Here is a 17240-nt window from a genome sequence, read left to right as displayed (position 1 = left end):
AGCAGACACGTTCAAATCTTAGAATTCAGAGACAACTCACACTAGTCCTGTACTGCTGAGAATACAAAACTATATTAACATACACATTTTTTTTATATATTTTTTGGAGATGAGGACTGAACCCAGGGCCTTGTGCTTGCTAGGTAAGCGCTATACCACTGAACTAAATCTCCAACCCCAACATACACATTTTTATAAAATAAACTATCCATGCCGAAGAATGGAGGTTTACTTTATGATATCTCAGTGATATCAGTAATGTTTTAATATATATCCAAATTATCAAAATTGATTGCCAGGTGAGGTGGTACATAACTACAATCATAACACTAGGGAGACTGATGTTATATTTTAAAAACAGCACAAAGGGGTCGGTCACACTATACAATAGGACCCATGTAGGAGGTGTATTGAGGGAAGGGCAGGTAAGGGGGCAGAGATGTCCCTGCAGACAAGAGTGAAGGAAGAGAAAGAGACGGGAGGGGGACAAGGCCTGTCTTTTATTTTATTTATTTATTTTTTAATATTTATTTACTTATTATGTATGCAGTGTTCCACCTGCATCCCTGCAGGGCAGAAGAGGGCACCAGATCTCATTACAGATGGTTATAAACCATCATGTGGGTGCTGGGAATTGAACTCAGGACCTCTGGAAGAGCAGCCAGTGCTCTTAACCTCTGAGCCATCTCTCCAGCCCCAAGGCCTGCTTTTTAGAAGGAAACGTAGCAAGTGTGCACAGGAGGTGCTCTTAGTGGCTGCAGTTGAGGTAGACCCTGTCAGGACCCTAAGGTCAAGCCAGTACAGATGCCTAAATGCTAACAATTGAGCCAAGAGGATTGTAAGTTCAAAGCCGGCCTGGTATAAGAAGACTCTGTCTTAACAACAACAAAAACACTGATAAACAGAGTGAAGTTATACAGTATGTTTTAGGCAGGCCTATATGAAACTCTGACTCCCAAACCCTAAACCAGCCAAACAGAAAAACACAGCATACTACAAACAAAAGAAAACAAAAGTACGGAGTGAAAACTTCTGAGCAGACCTAAATCAAATAGAGATTGACAAACTTATCAAGAATGAATTTGGAAACCAAGTTTAGATGGCTGAAAACAAATTAGGGAACAAAGTAAGTATGAAAGTGACTGTCGGTGTACTGGGAAAGATAAAAATAATAAACACACTAATTTTAAAAAGTATCTATGGGTACCTGCGCCAGACCATACTCATTCCTGGAAGTACCCTCGAAAGCCTCCCTAGCCACCCCCAAATTAAAAGGGGGCCAGCAAGGTAGCTCAGTGGGTGCAGGTGCTTGTTGTGCAAGGCTGATGATCTGAGTTCAATCATATTAGCCCACACAAAGTGGAAGGGGACAGACAACCCCATAAAACTGTCCGCTGCCCTCCTCTTGTACATGGCAGCACGCGTAACAATAATACATTATTTTTAAAAGAGGGCTCCAGATGTAGCTCAGTAGCAAGAACGTTTGCCTAACAAGTTTAAAGTCCTACTTAAATCCTAGTACTAAAACAAAACATATTAAGTATAATGTAAGTGAATTATTAATAAGAAATACAATGTTCACAAATTGTTCTCTTTAATATTTCACTGAATTATTGTCAAGGCAACAAAAATGCCTCTCCTGTTCTTATGGACTCTCCCTCTAGAAAAGGAAGCCAAAACAAACTCTTGGTTCCATAAGTTGCCTTTGGATGTGGTGTTTTATCACCAAACAGTAACAAAAAAAGTATGGGGTTGGGGATTTAGCTCAGTGGTAGAGTGCTTGCCTAGCAAGCACAAGGCCTGGGGTTCAATCCTCAGCTCCAAAACAAAAAAAGTAATTAATATTCATCCCCTCCAAGAATCAGGGAATACCCTGAAAGGAGGAGTGAATGAAAGAAAGAGCTGGAGGAAAAGGAGAAGCTTGGTGGAAGGCTTCTCAGTACAATATGGCTGTGGTACTCAAACTCACCACAGCTGTGATCACCTAGACACAAACTGGCCTGTCAGCATCCTGTCGTGGAGTGGGTAAGGGGCTCATGGGGCCACAGCTCTCTCTACCTGAGGGTTTTTACATCATTAATAATTGATGGCAGAAGGAAAGACTTCTATTGGAAATTGGTTATAGTTTATTATTATTATTGTATGTGAGTGCAGGTACTAGATTGGTGTGGGCACACGTGTCACTGTGCATACATGGAAATGATCAGAGCACAACCCTGTGAATTTGCTTCTCTTCCTCCACCTTTATGTGGGCTCCAGGGATTGAATTCATGTCACCAACCTAGGAACAGTAGGAGTACTTCTTCCCACCGAGACCTTTGACTGGCCCCGTCTTGAAGAAACCTTTTCTTCTATGGCATTGCCACTGGCAAGGTGCCCATGCTTCTGTAACCAACCCTAATGAAGCTCATTAGATTACAGAAAAAAATAAAGACAGACATAGCCTGAGAGTAGCAAGGGGGGTGGTTGGTGAAATAAGGAAGGAAATCAGTAAGAGTGGAAGGGAGATAACAGAGGGTAATGGGAGAGGGTGATTATGGCTGAAATATAGTACGTACACGTATGCAAATGTCACAATAAAAACCATTACTATCTATGATCGACATAATGACAAAAAAGAAAGACAAATAAAGATACAATGTGTGAAAACAGGTGAGGAGCTTTAACTTTGTCCACAAAAGTCAAGAAAGTTGTCACCAAGGAGCATGATTTAACCTGGGTTTAGAGGGGAGCACAAGAGTTTAGTAAGAATAATGACATGCAAAGGAGTAAAGTCATAAAAAGGAGCGCCATCTAGAATACGATGAGCAGCAAAGGGTAAGTATAAGCATCTAATTTGAGCATATTAATTACTCTTCATGTATTTCAAAGCACTATGTCAACATGGCAGCAATTGAAAACAGTGGTCCTCAAAGTGTGAGCTCTGAATACTTGGGGGAGGTGGGTCTCTGAAAGATAAAAATTAGCTGGGTGTGGTGGTTCATACTTAATTGCAAAACTTGGGAGGCAAAAGCATGAGGATCAACTGTTAAAGGTTTACTGGGGCTGAAGTCTGTATTATTTTCTTTTTAAGATTATTTATTTTGTGTAAGTATTTTGCTCCTATGTATGGCTGTGCACCATGTGCATGCCTGGTATCCTCGGAGGTCAGAAGAGGGCATTCGATGCCCTGGAACTGGACTTTTGGACAGTTGTGAACTGCCATATAGATGCTGGGAATCAAATCAAGGCCCTCTGCAAGAGCAACAGGATGGCTCTTAATGGTGGAGCCATCTCTTAACCCCAGAGAAGTCTATTAAAAATAAGAAAGTTCTCAGCCATTTTCATTATAATGCCAAATCATACTTTGTCTTTTCCATCTTTCCTTCTCCAGCTTTGTAGTGGTGATTCCCAGAGGCTACATGCTGTGTGATACCTTAAGAAAAGAACACCAGAAAGTGCTGGCTAGAGAAAAGCAGGATGGCCACTAGAGCCCAAGAGTTCCAGACCAGACTGGGTAGCAAACAGAAATGGCAGCTCCAAGTTCATTAATTAATAATTAATATAAGAACCAGGCTGTCATGTATTAAGCTGAATATAGAAGACAGGTATAAACAATATAACACAACGCCATTCCTCTTCTTAACACAGTCTAGCAAAATCATAGTTATTTTTCATTTAAAAATGTTCCTTATGTGAGCTTTAAATAGGCTATTCTTACTTTTAAATTAATTAATATTTAAAGTAGAATTGAGAGATAGCCATACAGAGTGGTTTTTTTTTTTTTCTTTTTCAGTCTAAATAATGTTTAAGAACATGAGGGGATCCTGAGTCCAGACAGTTTGGGACCTGTGGCAGAAAGCATTAGAGGAAGCTTTTCTCAAGGACAGCACAGCTGAGGCTGTGATCGGGCCATACTCTTCTTTCCAGCTTCATTTACATTAACAATGGCCATGACCTTGCAGACGACTAGACCTGCAAATTAGCAAGAACAGATTAACATGTCCACAATTCTGCAAGTCTTGGCTTCAAAAGAAAGGGTTCATCTCCCTGCCTCTTGAATCTGGGTCAGTCTTGTGCGGTTGATTTGCAGAATGGCACAGAACTATCATGAAATGACTTCTAACACAGACCAAGCCCATGTCCCTGTATCCCTAAGGCTCCAGGCTGGGAGAAATCACAGGGGAAGAGACCAGATAGTCAGCTATCAAAACTCTACAGGACCTAGGCAAAACAACCACCAGAAGTGCCCCATCCACTCATAGCATCATGAAATTAATAAATAGAGGGTTGTTTATTTTGTTTTGTTTGAGACAGGGTCTACCTAGGTAACTTAGACTGGCCTCAAATCCTCCTGTCTTCAATTCCTGAGTGCTGGAATTGTAGGCCTACACAACACTGATAGGTTTAATTCTTGTTTTAAGCGATGAGGTTGGGAGTGTTTCTTGCAAAACAGTAGACACTGGATTGTGTTGAAGCCTAAATGGCAGAGCTCCAATGCAGAAGGTTGTACCTATCTTTTAGGTCAAGCTTTCTTAATTGGACAGGACTGACATGTGAGGCTAGTGATTCCTTTTTGGAGGTGGGTGGGAGGGTTGCCCAATGCATTGTGGGATGTTTTGTAGCCTCCCTCTGACACTGAGTGACAGAATTCTTCCTTCCCCAACCAACTCAAACTATTTCTATATATAGCCAAATGTTTCATGGGGACATAATCATCCTTAGTTCAGAACTATTGTCCTAGGCCAACCTATTTTGAGAAGAATAATACCCTGGGGTCCGGGAGGTTAACTAGAAACAGATCTGCTGACTTCCAGGAGAGACTCCTTCTGGACCCAGACTGTGGATGTGGAATTTAAAGCTTTAAAAAAAAAATCCTAGATATTATTACTTTTGGAACAATATAAGGGATAGCAGAGATTTGACCTGCTAGGATGTGGTTCTGTATTTCCTTCTGGAAGGAACTGAAGTAGCTGTGTGGATGTGGGGGTCAGGGATAGAAAATAGGAGTCAGAGGCTACGTTACCTCCGGTGAGAAATAGCAAGGTTTACAGGGTGGTGGTGGTGGTAGTGGTGGTGAGGGTATACTTCTGACACTTTAAAGGAGAACCAGCCAATCTGTGACTAACTGGATGTTGGACAGTGAAGGCCCTAAGAGAAGGATGAGTCGAGGTTTACTTAAACTTGAAATGATCCAATTAAGCAAGTGTGATAAGGCAACCCACAAAATAAGGAACATATCTGAAAATTGTATTTTTGAAAAGGAATCTGTGTTCAGAACATGTAAAAACTCTTACAATCAATAACCAAAGAAACATAACCCCAAGGACTAGGGATTTAACTTCACTGCTTACCTAGCATGCACAGAGCCCTAGGTTTAACCTCCAGCATCATATAAATTGGACATGAGTACCAAGGCTCTTCCAGGATCACAATCAGAAGTTCAAGATTACCCTTAGCTGCAAGGTCAGCCTGGAATACAAGATGCCTTGTCTCAAAATAAAACAAAACAAAACAACCCGACATAATCTAATGTAAAAGGCGGCAAGATCTGAAAAGACATTTCTTCAAAGGCATTATACAGGTAGTCCATAACTATGTGAAAGAAAATGCCTAACATGATTGCTCACTAGAGAAAGGCAAAGCAAAGCTACAATGATATGAAATCACTTCATATCCACCAGGATGGCTAAAAAAATGAGTGTTGGTGAGTTATGTGGAGAAACTGGAATTGTTTTACTGATAGAAAGTGTAAGATCCTTATGGAAATCATCCTGGTAGTTCTTAAAATGGTTAAAAAAAGATCTTACCAAGGGAAGCAGGTAGGTTAATTACAGATCTTCATTCTCCTTCAGCTCTGTAGCAGACCACCTGTGGCCGTCTCTCCTTATTCTGCCCCATGCCTTGGGAACTAAGCAGATCCTAGTGGAATACACTACTTCCCTGCCTCCTGTGGACCCACTCAGTCGCACCCCCTCCCCCAGTCCATCCCCAGTCCTCAGTGTCACCTCCCAATACCTTGAAACGTATTTAACCTGACTCCCCTAGTGGCCACTCCACTCAGGATCCAGAAAGAATTTTCTACCAGACAGCACACAGCTGCCACACTCTCCTAAAAAAGAGGGCAACAGAAACCAAGAAACAAAACACTCACCAACAGAGACAAGAAGACAAGGTATCAGCACCTAGAATTACAATCTTCCCCCACTCAGATGCCCAGATGCCAGCATAAAAAAATAAAATAACAACTAGGACGATATGTCTCCACTAGAGCCCAGCAATCCTACCACAGAGGCCTTGAATATTGCAAAATAGCTGAAGCACAAGGCGAAGACCTTAAAATAGCCTTTATGAATAAGATAGATGTCCTTAAAGAGGAAATGAATAAAATCCCTTAATCTATGAAAACACAAACAAAATAGTGAAAGGAAATGAATGAAACACTTCAAGACCTTAAAGAGGAAACAGATAAAGAAAACCCAAACTGTGGGAAATTCAGAGATGAAAAAATTAGGAATGTGAGGCTGAGTTTAGTGGTGTACACCTTTACTCCCCAGCCCTCAGGAGGCAGAGGCAGACAGATCTCTGTGAGTTTGAAGCCAGCCTGTGACACAAATTGCTAAACAGTCTTATTAAAAAACAACAACAACAAAACAAAAACAAACAAACAAAAAAACAGAGCCAGATATTGGGGTGAATGCTGAAAGATCAGAGAAACAGAAATAAGCCAGCCACATGCTTTTTTTAAAATATATTTATTTATTAAAATTTTTTCCATTTTACATACCAACCCCAGTTCCCCCTCCCTCCCCTTCTCCCGCCTCCTCACCTCCCTCCCACTCTGCCGCCATCCACTCCTCAGAGTGGGTAAGGCCTCCCATGGTAGTCAACAAAGTCTGGCACACCAAGTTGAAGGAGAGCCTAGCCCCTCCCCATTGTATCAAGGCTGAGCAAGGTATCCCACCACAGGGAATGGGCTCCAAAAAGCCAGTTCATGCACCTGGGATAAGTCCTGGCCCTGCCAGCCACATTCTTACCATGAGAAAATCCTCAGCCCAAGAGAGGGCTACTTCCTGTATACTCAGGTCTACATACCTTTCTGTGCCCTGCCATCTTACATCCTCTCTCCACCCAGCTATATCACTTCCTGTCTGTCTGTACAGACCTCCAGACCTCTATGGTTAACTAGTGCTGGGATTATAGAGGTGTAAGTCACCATCCTTGGCTCTGTTCCCAGTGTAGCCTTGAATTTACAGAGATCCGGATGAATCTCTGCCACCTAAATGCTAGGATTAAAGGTGTGTGCTACCACTGCCTGACCACTATATTAAATGGCTGGCTTTTTCCTCTGATCTCCAGGCAAGCTTTATTTGTTAGAGCACAAATAAACTATCACCACACCAGCCTGGTCTACTGAGTGAGTTCCAGGACAACCAGAGCTACATAGTGAGACCCTGCTTTAGAAAAAGAAAAATTTAGGAATCTGAAAGGGAAACTCATTAAAGATATAATTGAGAAAATAGATACCTCAGTCAAAGAAAATGTCAAATCTAAAAACTCCTGACACAAAACATCCAGGAAATAAGCAACACTACAAAAAGACCAAATCTAAGAATAATAGTGTTAAGTCTCCAAAGAAACCCAGGACAAATAGCTAACTGAGGTGCCTATTTAATGTATCAAAGTGGATGCTGGCCACCAGGTTCTCCCAGCATCTCTCAATATTGCCAAGTACCTGTTACAGAGTCACCCTGGCTAGCATACCCTGCCCCCTATCCTGAGCCTCTCCAGCCCCTGAGCATTGCTTCCCTTCCCCTAGTTTCTCTTTTCCTTATATAACAGCCATTTTTGGCTACATGCTTTCTTGGCCTTTTGGTTCTCCTCTTGGACACTTGGTCCCTGGCTCCTCTCTTAGCTTCACCCCCTCCTCTTTCTTCTCTTCCTCTCTCCCTCTCCTCCTTCTCTCTCCTCTCATAGCCTGGTTCAATCTGCTGGCCCTGTTTAGTCTGGATGCTTCCAGATGCCTCAAGTTGTTTTGTCTTTCATAGCTACAGTAAACCTCCGCCAACCTTACCTGAGAGCATCATATTCTCATTTTTTTTTCATTCAAATAAGAATACAGGAAGGAGAAGATACCCAGGTTAAAGGCACAGAAAATATTTTTTAACAAAAGCATAGAAGAACATTTCTCTTACTTAAATAAGATGCCCACCAAAGTTCAAGAAGCATACAAGAATACCAAATAGATTGGACTGAAAAAGAAAGTCCTCTCAGCATATAATAATCAAAACACTAAATGTACAGAACAAAAAAAAAAAAAAGGAAGAGTATTAAAAGCTGCAAGGGGAAAAGACCAAGTAACATATAAATCTATTAATAATAACACCTGATGTCTCAATGGAGACCCAAAAAACCAGGAGGGCCTGAACAGATGTTCTACAGACTCTAGAACACCACAGATGCCAGCCCAGGCTACTATCCCAGCAAAGTTTGCCCAATACTATGCCTAATCACAATACATGGAGAAAATAGGACATTCCATGATATAACCAAATTTAAGCAATGTCTATCTACAAATCCAGCGATACAGAAGACACTAGAAAGAAACCTCCAACCTAAAGAGGTTAACAACACCCAAGCAAACACAATGAATAAACTGCAGAGGGAACCAGGCCACAGCAGGTCAGGTACTAAAGAGGAGGCGTGGAATTGGCGAACTGCTGGACAGACACACAGACACACACGGGAACTTTATCTGCGGGGCAAAGCTTCATTCTTCTTTTCCCTCTGTCTGCTGTTCTGTTCTTCTACCCTGTTGTCTTTCTTCTTTTTCTTTCCAGTTTTTCTCCTTCAATCTCTTCCCAAATGTTTTCCTTCCTCTCTTATTTCTCCTAAGAAAAAATTTCTATGCAAGAAAAGATTACCTTACAACCACAAGTTACGTTTTCCAAAAATAAATTAAGATCTTTAAATGTAAAGAAATCACATTATGATTACAACTTACATGTTTTCCTGAGAAGCCCACAAGCAGTTAAACATTTTAATTATACTAATTTTCCCACCATAACATCTTCATCCCAAAGCAATGATTCTTTTTTTTTTTTTTTGGCAGCAGAGGAGGGGGGGTGTCACAGGGACACGGGATGGGACAGGATTTCTCTGTGTAACAGCCCTGGCTGTCCTGGAACTCACTCTGTAGACCAGGCTGGCCTTGAACTCAGAGATTCACCTGCCTCTGCCTCCTGAGTGCTGGGATTAAAGATATATGCCACCACCACCTAGCTGCAATGATTCTTTTGTAATGGATTATAGCAAAGTTTGAAGCAAGCCAAGTTTATTTCAGCCAGTTTCTTTTTTACTATCAGACAGCTGTTTGTGGTTACAAAGAAAAGATCAATTACTTTATTATTTATCACAAAAAGTAATTTTACAAAAGATCTTAAAAGAATCATAAATCTAAACTTTTATATATATAAAACATCGGTCATTTATACTTTAAGTCCTCAGAGTACATACTTACTCATCAACAATTTTTTTTTTTTTATTAAATCATATCAGGAAGCCAAGAGCAAAACTGGGTACAAGAAATGAATCATGGCCTTTGGTCACCAACCCATCTTGAGCATTTACGTCAGCTAGTAACAGCCAGGCTGCTATTGATCTTGTTCCCTAACCTCAACGAGTCCCTATTAAAAGTGCCATGGTCCTGCTGCAGCCCAGGTTCGGGTCCTGAGATGGAAAAGGGGCATCAGTGGGAAGAAATGAACTGTCAACCACCAGCTGAGTGTCACACAAGTTGACAGCCACAAATAGCTTGAGCCATCTTTATTTATACTTCAAAAACAAGCACGTTTTTTCCATACTAACAAACATGTTTTCCCACCCTTCAACCTTAACCTCTGGAAAAACAAATACGTCTAATACGTTTTTTCCCCAACTTTTACATTAAAACATCTTTAAACCAAAACAACACATCATTTCTCTAGCTTGGACAAATATTGAGCCAGGTACATCTGTCTTTACAAAACTAAAAGGTGATAACATAGGCACGCATTTTTAAGAACAACAATATTCCTCAAAACTTAACAAAACATATTAACAGAAATGGGGGGGGGGGGTCTGCCTCCGATCCTGTCAGCACTGAATCAGAACAGTTCTCAGGGTCTGGAGTGACAGCTGGCTTCCCCAGTCAAGAAACCTGAGAAGCATCAGCTCCCAAAGTATTTTCGAGGAAAATATTTGAGAAAAAAAATGGGGTTTAGGGGAATGATCACATCTATCCCATGCAAGACTGACAATGTGACACTAAAAATCACCAAGGGAATCATCAATATTATGAGAGAAAAGAGAGTGTGCAGGCCACATGGTCCCAGCAGTATTCTGCATTGTCCCAAAGTCATTGGTGCTTGCCAAGTAAGACTGTCCCCATGGTCTTTGTCTCATCTGCAGATCTTTTGGACAAGTACTCTGTACTGGTCTGAAACTAGGCCACACAGCTCCCAACATAAAAGTGTGCCTTTCTAAACTTTAAATTATTCCTCAAAAATTTCTACATCAAAGTCATTAACAAAAACATCTTAACCTAACTTTACTAATAATCTACATGTCTAAGCGTGGTGGTTGAATCATTAATCTGCTCCAGCAGCAATGCTGTGAAAAAGTCAATCACTATTATTGTAAGTACCAGTAACACTGCCCAGAGAGGGGTTAAAAACCCCCTGAGTTTTCATACATCCCATGGATTATGAGGGATGTGGTGACCTCAAGGGCAATAAGCAGAGCTATGCTCAGTAACAGCATGAGGTCCTCAGGAAATGCAGTCCTTAGGGCCCTGATTTTCTAAGGCTCACCCACCATGGTTATGCTATTCCATGAGTTGTTTTCCATGAGTTCCAAAGTTGTTTCTTGTTTCCCAGAATGGCACCTGACAATAAATAATCCCAGACCAGCAAATCAAAAGAGGGGAAACACACACACACACACACACACACACACACACACTCACACACACAATATATATATAACAGGAATTAACAAACAATGCTCATTGATATCTCCCAATATCAGTGGTAACAACTGCCCAGTAAAAAAAACCCAGAATGGATGCAAAAACAAGATCCATCCTTCTGCTGCATCCAAGAAACACATCTATCTATATCAAGGAGAGACATCACCTCGGGGTAAAGGATGAAAAAAATGTTCCAAACAAATGGATCTAAGAAGCAAGCTACTGTAGCCATTTAATATCTGACAAAGCAGACTTCAAATCAAAATTAATCAGAAGAGATAGAGAAGGACACTCCATACTTATCAAAGGAAAAATTCAAGAGAACACTTGAATTCTTAATATCTAGGCACCAAACACAAGGACACCCATGTTGTGTCATATCTTGTTTATAATAAAGCTTGGCTGGAGATCAGAGGGTGGAGCTAGCCACTAGTTAACCATAGAGGCCAGGCAGTGGTGGCTCATACCTTTAATCCCAGCACTAGGGAGGTGGAGACAGGAATATAGAGCTGGAGGAGACAGGACGTGCCCCATTCAGTCTGAGGATTCTTAGAGACAGGATGCCCTCTTTGGTCTGAGATTTCATAGAGGTAAAAAGTCTCTGGTGACTGGCTACTCTGCTTCTCTGATCTTTCAGCTTTCACCCTGGATAAATGATTCCGGGTTTTTATTGTTAAGACTAATTAGGATCTCGATATACACCCATGTTCCTAAAAGTAACACTTAAATAACATAGTGACCCTCACACAGTGATGATGGGTGATTTCAATGTCCATTCTCATCAATAGACAGGTCATTCAGACAAAAACTAAACAGAGAAAAGCTGAAGCTAATTGACATTATAAACCAAATAGACCTAACAGATGTTTGAAGAACATTCCACCCAAACCACAAAAGAATATACCTTCTTCTCATCAGCTCAAGGAACTTTCTCCAAAGCTGACCACATATTTGGACACAAAGCAAGTCTCAACAGATACTAGAAAACTGAAGTAACACTGTGCATCCAATCTGACAGCCATGGATTAAAGCTGGATATCAATAACAAAAATTAAAGCTCACAAACTCATGGAAACTGAACAAATTACTAATGAATGAAAAATGGATCAAGAAAGAAATTAAAGGCTTCCTAAAATTCAATGAAAATAAATACACAGTGTACCCAAACAGATGGGACACAATGAGGCCTACATAAAAAATGGAGAGATTTCATACTAATAAATCTCACACAAATAAAATACCACACAAATAGATTTTGTGAACGTCATCCTGAAAGTATCCATGTATCATGTTACGATTCAGTTAGTAGTTGCCTAGGGCTGGAGTATGGAAAAGATTTGGAAAGAAGGAAGATTCTATTAGTTACTTTTCATTGCTGTGGCCAAACACTTGACACAAACAGTTCAAGGAAGGATTTAATTTGACTCACGGTTTCAGAGGGTTCAGTTCATGATGTCTTGGACCTGTGCACCAGGACCAAATGATGTGGTGGTGGGAACATGTGGTGGAGGAGCTTCCGCTCAGTGTAAACGCAAATCAGAGAAAGACATGAAGGGGGGCTAGAGGTCAGGGTATCCTCGAGGACCTCCTACCTCTTCCAGCTGGGTCCCTTCATCTACAGGTTCCAGATGAAACATGTCAGACAGCTTCCTACAAGCTTCTGCCTGGATGTGCTGTAGTCTCCAATCTCTCTTGCTCTACCTCTCAGCTGCACAAGCCAAAACGCAATCTCACCCGACTCATTTCCCTTTCACTCCACATTCGACGTGAGTGAAAATGTAGCATCGTACCAGGAAACTCCATTGGCTCTACTTGTCCAATCTACCCAGAATTTGGTCTCTTCCTGTGGCCTCCCTTGTTTCTCTGGTGTAAGTCCCCATCATCTCTTAAATGGAGTCAGACAGAATTTCCCATATGAGGTTCCCGCTGCTAACATTGGTGCTTTGGGGACTACTTTTAACATAGAATTATCTTTTTAAATCTAAAAGTGTTCCTTGTTCCTTTTCTGTTCAAAGCCCTGGGCTAGTCCATTTAACTTACAGTAAGAGCCACAGTATATACAAAACCTCACAGGTTCACCTGATTCACAACTTCCTCATCCTCCCCAACAGAAGCCCTTTTGATGTTCCTGGCTTGAGAATAGTGCTCATGGTTCCTCACACACTGGAATCCTCCCCAGGACTCTCTCACCATTTATACTTTTGATCAAACTTCCTCTTCCCAACGGGTCCTGTCCTGACTACTGTGCTTGGTGCCACAGCCTTCAAGCCTCCAGGTAGATGGTTACCTTCTCCATCTAGGTCAGCTTATAATTCACAACACACAGATGTCTGCTCTCAGGTTTATTTGCATGTCCTCCATTAGAATTAACTCTGCAGAGGTGGAGAATCTTTGTGTCTACTCACTCAGTGGGTAGAAAACTGAGGACCTGGTAAGATTAGACATGGCTCAACATAGTAAGTGAAAATGTGCCTGAGCAACAACTGAAGCCCCAGACAAAATTCTACATTCTTCTCATACAGTTTTTCTACCCAATGGCCAGAAATTAGTGAACCCTGGAAGAATTCCAGGCTGCAAAATGACTCTTGCCACTTGCATCTTTCAGCTGTGAGGATCTCCCCTTTCCTTTCCTTCTCAGTTCTAAGAGGTTTTCATTTTTCATTTCCCACTAAAGAAACTATTCACTTTGACCTTTTAAGAACACCATAATTGAACCCAAAACAGCCACCTACCCCAGTCTGCCTTATTGCCTTATCTCCACCATTAAAGATCATCCCCTTGGGCAAAATCTCTGGGTGGTTTAGTCTACTGTTTCTAAGACTTGGGGGGTGGTGGTGGAGAGGGGAGACAGAAGAGACAGAGATGGAGAGAGAGAGAGAGAGAGAGAGAGAGAGAGAGAGAGAGAGAGAGAGAGAGTGAGTTTTGTTGTTTTGGGACTAGGTCTCTCTACACAGCCCTGGCTGTCTGGGAACTCACTCTGTAGACCAGATTGGCCTTGAAATCACTGAGATACACCTGCCTCTGACTCCCTAGTCTAGTGCTGGGATTCAAGGCATGAGTCACCACACCTGGTTTAAAGATTTTGTTTGTTTGTTTTTGTTTTTCGAGACATGGTTTCTCTGTGTAGCTTTGCGCCTTTCCTGGAACTCGCTTTGGAGACCAGGCTGGCCTTGAACTCACAGAGATCCGCCTGCCTCTGCTTCCCAAGTGCTGGGATTACAGGCATACGCCACCACCGCCCAGCATAAAGATTTATTTTCAAGTGTATTCGTGTTTTGAAGGTTGTGAGCCACCATAAGGACGCTGGGAACCCAAACTAGGTCCTTCACAAGAGCAGTAAGTGCTCTTAACCGCTGGGCCATTGCTCCAGCCCTAAATATAAATTTTGAATGGAAGTTGAATGCTTCTCAAAAACACCCCTAGAATACACTTAGGAGCTGGGTAAGGTCCTTCTGCTTGATTTCTTGCAGTAGGTTTAGCTTTATATTTATTTGGGGCTGGGTTTCACTAAGTAGCCCTGGCCATCCTGGAACTTGCTAGGTACTCCAGGCTGACCTCGAACTCAGAGATATGCCTGCCCCAATGCTGTAATTATAAAGGCATGGGCCACCATGGCGGGGCCAGGCTTAGCTTTAGCGGTTTATTTTAGAATACCCTGGCCCAGAAGCTTGTCTATCACCTCACCGTGTTTCTCTCACGCTCTCTTCAGGGAGTGTGTCCTTTGGTTTTCCAAGAAGTCGTCCGAATCTTTCAAAGGTTACCTCTTCGTCTTAGAATTCTTCCTGACCTCCATTGTGTCCTCTACTCCAACTATCCTCTCTTTCTACAAGCCCATAGAAAGCAGCCCAAACCACAAAAGGTCAGCTGTATCCCAATCATGCGCCCGTGAGCCCCACTAACTGTAAGAGTAGAGCAGAAACTTCAGGAAAATAGGTAAGGGGGCAGTGACCAAAATAAACATTTTAGAACGTCAAAATTAAAGCACAACCCCACCACTAACAAAATAACAGAATTGCATGTAAAGACAGGGCTTTGGCACTTCTGCTTGGGCAGGGAAGTCAACATCACACTTGCTTTCCCGAGCCCCCCCTCCCCCAAGACCGCACGACTTGTGCAGGGGTAGCTGAGACTGGAACCCACGCTTCCGCAAAAGATAATGGTCCAGGGGACTTCTAGAGTCCGTGCGTGCGGGTGTGCTTTACACACACGCCCCCAGTCTGGCTCTGGGTAAGTCCTGGCTCAGGGGAGGGCAGGGCTCAGACCTTGGACTTTGTTCTGGCCCACCAGGTCTCCTGGGGACCGGGTCAATAGAAGCTCAAGATTTCCGCTCACACTACGCAGGTGAAGACCAGTTACCGACGTGGGCAGCCACTCCCGAGCTACGTTCTCAGACCCCAAAGACTGCGCGGCACCCTCCCGCCCCCGCGGCGGCAAATGAGAAAGCAAACGCAGCCCGCAGACCTCCAGGAGGCAGGGGTGTGGACGAAGAAAGAGCAGCGTCGTCGCCCGCCCCCCGAGCCACGCCCCTCCAACGCCTTGGCCAATAGTCGCACTCTCCGAGCCTCAGCCCCGCCCCCACGCCGCCGCCGGCCCGCGGCCCCGCCCGGGCCGGTCATAATTAGGCAGCGGGCTGGGACTGCCGCGTCAGCGCGCGTAGCGAACCAATCGCGGACGCTCCCCGGAGGCCGCGTCACAGGCCGAGCAGCCAAACAGAAAAGTTTAATAAACAGCGGACGGAGGGCCGGCGGCGGCGGGCCGGAGCGAGTGGGGGGTTCGGAGGCCTCACCTGTCCTCACTCAGCGGCGGCGAGAGGCGGCGGCGGCGGCAGCGCGTCGGGCGGAGAGGGCCGCCGCCAGGTGAGGAGCGCGGGCAGCGGCGGCCGCAGCCTCCGGGCGGCCTGGGAGCCGGAAGCGGCGGGCGGCGCAGCAGGTGGCCTCGCGGTGGCGAGCGGAGGGCGCGGTCCCGGCGGGGCGCGGTCCCGGGCTCCCCGGGCGCGCGCTGGGGGTCGTGGTGGGCGCGCCTGGGGCCGGTTTGGAGCAGCGGAGGCCAGCCGAGCTGTGACCCCCCCCGCCCCCCACGTCCCTTTTGTGGGCTGAGGCTGCGGAAGACTCCGAGGGAGTCTCCTAGATTCCAATCTCTCTGCTCCTCCCGAGAGCGTTTTCAAGTTTCTCGCGGTTTGAGGCGTAAACAAGCTCCGCGGTTGTGTGGCGTCTGAAGTCAATTTAACTCTATCAAAGCTCTGTGATTTGCCGGCATCGTCCGGAGTTGTCACCCGGGTGCGGGAGCTGGGGCCTTGGGGTCACCTCCAAGCCGTTCGTGCTCTGCCGTCAGCACCTAGTGGCTCCGGAAAAAACGAAATTAAACGCCACTTTGAAACCAGATTCGAAATTTCTCCCCCCCCCCAATGTAAAATGCCACGTAGGCTTTTGAGATTATTTATGTAGTATTTAGTGGCAATTGCTGTTTTATGTATTGTCTCCAGGCCTACGCGGGCAATTTTTAGGTAAACCGTGAATATTTAAATGTACAAAACAGGTTGTCTTAATTTTCTTATTTTTCTTTTAAAAACATGTTAGAGGGGGTAAGACGCACAGACAGTTAAAGTTCGGGTTTGACTGGTGTATTATTTTGACTGCAGCCATAGTTTGCTGTGTTAATTAACGTCAGAACTCATTGGATTTTAAATCTGTACAGTAGATTATGTGAGTTATATCACGAAGTTTTAAAAGTAATGGTTAATGGCTAGCGCAATACATAACACGATGTACTATAAAAAAGGAAACCATGAAAATTCCAGACTCCTCACCCCAAAGGAAGAAATAGAGCATTACCCAAACTTGTATTTGCTCATGAGTTTCTTATCTGGCCTACTGCAGTTTACCGTTTCTGAGGTAAACATTCTAGACTTGCGGATTTTGTTTATCAATCACTGGCCTTTTTTAAAAAAATAGTTTTGTCACATACTCATCTCTTCAAACCATGTCATTTTAGGGTCCTTCCCCTTGAACTTTGGACAGATAGTATGTGGTTGTGGTCCATCCTGTTTCATGGCTTTTGAATGTTGTGTTCCTCTCCCAACCCCAGTGTTGCGATAGTGCTTCTTGTTTTGGCTTCTAACAACTGTACTCTGTGGACTTTTCTTCTTGCAGCTGCAGTTGCACAAGTTGTCTGTCTAAAGGAAACACTGTAGATCCTGGGAGAAAGTTTTAGGCACTCAGGAGCAAAAGAGAAGTAAAGTGAAGGAAAACGTTAA

General features: G+C 43.5%; 1 protein-coding gene across 2 annotated transcripts in view; it reads left to right on the top strand.

Annotated features, from left to right (window-relative positions):
- The first annotated feature begins 15635 nt into the window (after positions 1-15635).
- Zfand6 (zinc finger AN1-type containing 6) overlaps positions 15636-17240 on the top strand; it is a 73650-nt gene continuing 72045 nt past the window's right edge. For both annotated transcript variants that reach the window (XM_036194438.1, XM_036194424.1), the window contains exon 1: positions 15636-15843. The gene's annotated coding sequence lies outside the window, so the exon portion shown is untranslated. The remainder of the gene's footprint in view (positions 15844-17240) is intronic.

The sequence above is a fragment of the Onychomys torridus genome, chromosome 1 (genome assembly GCF_903995425.1).
Source record: "Onychomys torridus chromosome 1, mOncTor1.1, whole genome shotgun sequence".
Lineage (NCBI taxonomy): Eukaryota > Metazoa > Chordata > Mammalia > Rodentia > Cricetidae > Onychomys > Onychomys torridus.
Note: the sequence above shows the minus strand (reverse complement) of the source record. Positions and strands in the feature narration are given on the sequence as shown.